Below are 7,350 nucleotides of genomic sequence, written 5' to 3' on the forward strand. Positions count from 1 at the left end.
ATCTAAAATTAATTTCCATGGCCACCGTTTGTTTTATTTTTCTCTTGAGATTTTTGTTGTCCATTATATTTATGGGTAACTAAATTCTCAAGTAGGACTAGGCATGAACTTGCACATTAGATGATATTTTTAATTTATTCTTAATTTATGTATTTGATTTTCAATTACTAAAACACTTTTGTTTTATCATTCTCAATTCATTTTTAATGCTTTCTTCTCCAAATAATCATAGAATTTATTCTATTTATGGATTTAGTTATGGTTTTTCTATTGAATGGATTGACTCTTTGATTATGTTTGGATCAATTATTTTTCTATATTGATTTAATGCTTTACTGCAATATCGCTTCCTAAGTATATTGTCGTCGTTGAATTTTCTCAATAGTGATAATAATTTACGTATTTTAAAAGTGGTGAATGATTTTTAAAAGCGTTACATTTGGTTTGATCTTGGTTTATAAATCTATACCTTCCGAATGGAAATATTAGGAATTGAGTTCCCAATTGAGTTATTCAATGAATTAAGAATAATTAAAATACCATATTTGTGTAAGGGATTCTCGACGCTTTACTGTTTGTCAAACTTGAGTACTTTTTCCGTTAGTCACTTTGTTTCACTTTAATTTGAATTTAAAATTAATCTTTGTTTTCCCTTTAATAATTTAGGGCCCGTTTGTTTTCAGAGATGAGATGAGATGAGTTGAGATTAAAGTTAAAAAGTTGAATAAAATATTGTTAAAATATATTTTTTAATATTATTGTTGTTTTGGGATTTGAAAAAGTTGAATTGTTTATTTTATTTTGTGTGGGGATTTGGGAAAGTTGTAATGATGAGGTGAGATGAGATGAGATGAGATGAGATGTTTTTGGAAAACAAACAAGGCCTAATCTCTTTCTTTAGTTTCTTTGTTCTTTCTACAATTCTTTTAATCTGTCTCTCTGTGGAATCGACACCCCAAAGCTCTACTACAACTATCGCATTATTCTTTGGGTGTAATCAAATTTTGGTACCGCTGGCAGGGAGATGGTAGAAGAATTGCTAGATAGGTTTTTATTTCAGCAATTTGTAAAGGCGGTAACTTCTTTCCCTTTTTTAACTCGTTGCATTATTTGTTTTTTCTTACATTTCATATTATTTTTAGTTTTTAGTATTTTGTTACCTTGCATGCACAGATATAGAGACACCTTGGGTAGATTTGCTTGTAGGCCAATGGAAGAGTCAAATCAAGCTTTTTAAATCTTTTATTTGACAATCCATCTAGTCCCGAAGAAATGAGTGAATCAACCCATTATAACTCTTCATGATTACCTCCACCCTACACGCACAACCACACCATCATGCATCATGTTTCCAGCTAATACTTGCCAACTAGATTTTAAAACAGGGATGATACAATTACTCCCTACTTTTCATGGCTTAGAAAATGAAAATCCATATGTGTATATTAGGGAGTTTGAGGAAGTAGTTACGACTTTTCATAGTCAAAATGCAACTGATGAAGTTGTGAAACTTAAGTTCTTTCCTTTCTCTTTAAAAGATAGAGCTAAGAGTTGGATATACTAACTGAGACCCCGATCTATTGGGTCATGGAGTGAGATGACTCAAGTCTTCTTTAATAAATACTTTCCCCAACATAAGACCAAAGTATTAAAAAGACAAATCTCCACCTTTGTACAAAAGGACAGTGAGACTTTATATCAGTCTTGGGAGAGATTTAAGGAGTTGTTGAATATGTGTCCTCACCATGGGTATGAGAATTGGCGCATAGTGAGCTATTTTTATGAATGACTTACACCTAGAGAGTGCCAATTTGTGGAGATGATATGTAATGGTGAGTTCTTACAGAAAGATCCTGATGAGGCCATAGAATACCTCAATGAGCTTGCTGAAAAAGCTCACACTTGGACTGGACCTAGTGCTACTGAGGGCACAAATAGGTCACGACCTGCAAGAAACCCAAATGGTGGTGGAATTTACCATCTCAGGGAAGAGGATAGCCTAAAGGCTAAGGTTGAGATGCTCACTAGAGAGCTAGATGTGTTAAAGACTAAGGACTTAAAGCCAACACACGTAGCTAATCATGCAGAGTCTTTTGGACCATGTTTTGTGTGTGGCGGGGTAGATCACCTCGCCTAAGAGTGTCCCACACTTGTTGAGATGAGAGGGATGTATGAGGAACAATGCAATGCCTTAGATATGTACAAGAAGCCTTTTACACCTTATTCCGATACCTATAATCCAGGGTGGCACAATCACCCCAATTTTAGCTGGAAGTTTGAAAACCATCTACTTGCACAACCCCCTAGATCATACCCTACACTATATCATGCACCTTCATATTCTAGGAATCCTTTAGAAGACACTTTGCATGCTTTTATTGAGACGCAGGGTAAGACTAACCAAAAATTTAAATCTTTGATTATGCAGGTTGTTGAAGAAAATAAGGAGATAAAGAGCCAAGTGTTCAAATTGATGAGTTCCTTGAGTGTGAATGAGCGGGGTAAGTTCCCTTCTCAAGCTCAATCCATACCCCAAGGTCAACATATGGCTCAAGGAAATTTGAAGGAGGTCAATGCCATTGTGACACAAAGTGGTAAGTCCTCACACATCCCAACAACTGATAAGCCAGAGAATGTTGATGAGGAACAAAGCAAGGATAGTGCTGAGTTGCCCAAAGAAGCGGAGGTAATCAAGAGCCCAGTTAAGGTACCATTTCCTCAAGCTTTAAAATCTGGTGTGCGAACTTTGGATTCTAGCAATGAAATCTTGGAGAACCTCAGGCAGGTAAAGATCAATCTTCCTCTTTTGCATGTTATTAAACAAGTTCCTACTTATGCATAAGTTCTCAAAGATTTGTGTACAATTAAGAGGAAGCACCATGTTAAGAAGACAACATTTCTAATAGAGCAAGTTAGTGCTCTAATTGAGCAGCGAATTCCTCCTAAGTACAAGGATCCTGGTTGTCCCACCATTGCATGTAATATTGGGAATCATGAGTTTGGGCAAGCGTTGCTAGATTTAGGAGCTAGTGTAAATTTGATGCCTTATTCCATTTATTTGCAGCTTGGTTTGGGTGAAATTAAACCTACTTCTGTTGTGCTTCAATTGGCTGACCGTTTAGTTAAGAAACCAAGAGGGATAGTTGATGATATTTTGATCCAAATTGACAAGTTTTACTACCCCGTTGATTTTGTAATTTTGGATACTCAGTCGGTTGTTGACTCTGACTCTAAGATTCCTCTCATATTAGGTAGACCTTTCCTTGCTACGGCTAATGCACTTATAAACTACATGAATGAGCTAATGAAACTATCTTTTGGAAACATGACCATGGAGGTCAACATTTTTCACATCAATAATCAGTCCAAGGAGGATGATGAGTGCCACCAAACATACATGAATGACACACTCATAGACAAGGGAGTTCACACAACTCATGATTCTGATTATCCTGAATATTTTCTTGTTAATTCTGAGTTTGATACTATGAATGATTGATCTGATGTTTTTGATGTTTGTGCTATTTTTGATGAACCTCAAGATTATGGCCCACATATTTGGCAATCGAAATTAGAAGAGCTATCTAAGAAAAAGGAAAAGCAGATTCCTTCATGCATGGATAGTCCCAAATTGAAATTGAAGCCACTGCCCTCAGGTCTTAAGCATGCATTTCTCGGCCGAGATAACACTTTTCCTATTAGTATTTCTTCAAAATTGAATGCTGGTAAGTATAGGAAATTTTAGTTGACCGAGTTGGAGGAGCTGAGAAATATTGCTTATGAGAACTCTAAAATCTATAAGGCTAATACGAAAGCATTTCATGATAAAAATATTAGTAGGAAGACGTTTAAGCCTAATGACCTAGTGTTCTTATATGATTCTAGACACCAAAAGCACCCAGGAAAATTTAGGTTTAGGTGGATCGGCCCTTTTGTAGTGAAGAATGTTTTTACAAATGGGGCGGTTAAAATAGAGGATCCTAAGGATGGTCGGATCTTTAAAGTAAATGATCAACGCCTTAAAGTATTAATTGATAGACAAGTTTCGGAAGTGGAAGACATTCCACTTGTGGATCTGGTCTATCAACCTTGACCACACCATGCAAGTAAGTTTTTCTTTATTTGTTTTGTTTTATTTTTGTTTTCTCTTATTTTCTTTCTATTCCTTTTTGTTTGCTATTGTTTTCTTTGTTTTTGTTTGCAGGTTAGTTTCATTTTGTCATTTCAGGTTACCATCTTTGGTGCTTAGCGAGCTACCCACGTCACTCATAAGATGTATTCTACCTTTTTTAGTTATTCCTCATTCAAATTTGATTCTTAATCATTGAGGACAATGGTTCATTTAAGTTGGGGGGTGGTGGTGCAAATTTAGTATTGAAAATGCTTGTTGAGTATTGAAAATGCTTGTTGGAACTCTGTGGCATATTTTCATGTGTCAATTTTTATTTTTTTAATTTTGCATCACACGTCATCCTTTTCACATGTGTAGTCATTCTCATTCATAGCCATCTTCGTGAATTCATCAAACCCACCATAATCATTTTTTGCTGAGGCATTCACAGAATTTTTAATGCACTCATCCAAGCTTTGTGGTAAGATGGTGGTTTGACACATGTAGTTAGAGAACTCTTTTGCTTAAGTATTAGTGTGAGTTTAGGAGAGCATTGAGAGCCTACAAATGCAATAAATTGTGATAAGCATTCATTGATATGTTGAATTGGACACTTCTTTTGAGAATATCATTACATGGTTTGTGGTAAGATGGTGGCTATACTTGGGATATGACGAATGTCAACTTAGAATCAACGTTTGAGCCTTTCAAGCTAACCATTTCCATTATAGACCCCAGTAGCCAACTTTGAGCCAATAAACACATGTAACATTTTCTTCTCATATGCCCACATGCATGCCTCTCCACATTGGAGTATAGCTTATACACTAATTTTTTTTTATCCTTGTTACTTCCAAGTGTGTACTAGATGTGGAATTCTTCTTTTTGAAAGGAATAAAAAAAAAAGAGAGTAAAAGAAAAGGAAGAACACAAGTTACAAGGTGTTCAAGTGAGTGAGCTTCAAAGGCAAAAATACCAATATTGGGTAGAAATAGCAAAATACCAGGGTGACATGTAATTGATCACCAAATTATAAAAAGAAAATGATGAAAAAAAAAGAAAGAAAAAAAAAAGGAAAAGGGAAAATAAGAAGAAAAGAAAAAGAGGAATTATTTGATGATTTGAAAGGTTGAAGAGTACATCAAGTGAGAAGTGTGGTCTACTGAGATATTTAATAAGGTTTTTTAATTCTTTTTCAATTTTTTTCATATAGCCCCGAACCTAAGCCACGTTACAACCTTTTGTGTTGACCGTTCTGATCCTAAGTAAGCTTTTGGAAAGAATGGTTGAATTCTCATTTGTTAGTCTTCCTATCATAAGATCAATGCTTGCTTGTTGCTTGTTCATAATTACCTAAATCTATGTGATTGTGTGTACACCATTTGTCAACTCCATAGAGAGAGCCCTTACACGAAACACTATTATACCTGTGAGTTATGGAGTTGAACCTTTTGCTTGAGACGTTCTTGATGTTGCATGTGTCAATGTTAGTGATAAGATGGTTATAGCTTGGAAAACACACACACACTCTGTCAATTGCTATAAGTGGATTGATTTTGATGGGTTATTGGATTCCTTAGTTTGTTTTTGATATGTGAATTTGGAAAATGTGAATTAGTGGCCTATTTTAGTGATTCTCATCTCTTTCATCTCTTTAGCATAGAAATTGCTAGGGACTAGCAATAAGCAAGTTGGGGGGTATGATGAGTGTATGAAAGTGCACTCTAAATACCCTATTATTGGACTAAAATGCTAAAATGTTAATAGAAATCATTGGAATTAATGTGTATTCTTGAATTGAGTTTCTATTTACCTTGGGATACTCCTAAGCAGATTTTTATGTTTAATTTCAGAGTCTATAAAATAGCAAGTCCAAACCATTCAAATTCAAAGGAGTTTCAAGTGGGCAAGATGTTGGAACAACTTAACTTTCAGCGAGTGTAGGACTCTTCAAATAGGATAATGATGGGATTTGATGGTAATTCGGATCAGAGTCCAAAATATGCTAAGAGACAGAATTGACACAATCTATTATTTTAATCATAACTTTTCGCTCAGATATCAGATTGATGTGATTTTTAATGTGTTGGAAAGATATATTAAAGGGCTACAAAGTTGTCTCTAATAAGGATTTCGAGATTCGAACTCCTTAAGTGCATACTTGGCTGCCAAATTGAGTCCTAAAATTTAGACAATTTTGTGTGCAGGAATATGAAGACATTAGGGTTTCTTTCCTACCCTATTTAAGCACATTATTAGCACGAAATTGGGAAGTTCAGAAGAGGGGAGACAGCTCAGTTTGAAGGAGGAAGATCTAAAATTAATTTCCATGGCCACCGTTTGTTTTATTTTTCTCTTGAGATTTTTGTTGTCCATTATATTTATGGGTAACTAATTTCTCAAGTAGCGCGAGGGATGAACTTGCACATTAGATGGTATTTTTAATTTATTCTTAATTTATGTATTTGATTTTCAATTACTAAAACTATTTTATTTTATCATTCTTAATTCATCGTTAATGTTTTCTTCTCCAAATAATCATAGAATTTATTCTGTTTATGGATTCAGTCATGCTTTTTCTATTGAATGGATTGACTCTTTGATTATGTTTGGATCAATTATTTTTCTATATTGATTTAATTCTTTGCTACAGTATCACTTCCTGAGTATATTATCGTCGTTCGATTTTCTCAATAGTGATAATAATTTACGTATTTTAAAAGTGGTGAATGATTTTTCAAAGGGTTACATTTGGTTGATCTTGGTTTATAAATCTATACCTTCCAATTGGGAATATTAGGAATTGAGTTCCCAATTGTGTTATTCAATGAATTAAGAATAATTAAAATACCATATTTGTGCAAGGGATTCCCGACGCTTTACTATTTTTCAAACTTGAGTACTTTTTCCGTTAGTCACTTTATTTCACTTTAATTTGCATTTAAAATTAATTTTTGTTTTCTCATTAATAATTTAATCTCTTTCTTTAGTTTTTTTTGTTCTTTCTACAATTCTTTTAATCTATCCCCCTGTGGAATCAACACCCCAAACTTGTGCTACAACTACCGCATTATTCTTTGGGCGTAATCAACTACTGATTCCACTAGCATCGTTGGGTCTTCTTTCATAGGTACCAGAACATCAACAACATCAACAATAGGAGGATTTAATTCTGACGTAACCAACACCAAATCCTCCACTGCCCCCTTTGTTTCCTTACCATTCATCATAGGATTTTC

The 7,350-nt window shown here is 34.5% G+C and overlaps 1 non-coding gene across 1 annotated transcript; it reads right to left on the reverse strand.

Annotated features, from left to right (window-relative positions):
- Nucleotides 1-1,644: 1,644 nt before the first annotated feature.
- On the reverse strand, nt 1,645-1,752 carry LOC118349804. The gene has a single exon (XR_004802718.1). It is a non-coding gene; the product is annotated as a small nucleolar RNA R71 (small nucleolar RNA).
- Nucleotides 1,753-7,350: the final 5,598 nt, after the last annotated feature.

The sequence above is a fragment of the Juglans regia genome, chromosome 10 (genome assembly GCF_001411555.2).
Source record: "Juglans regia cultivar Chandler chromosome 10, Walnut 2.0, whole genome shotgun sequence".
NCBI lineage: Eukaryota > Viridiplantae > Streptophyta > Magnoliopsida > Fagales > Juglandaceae > Juglans > Juglans regia.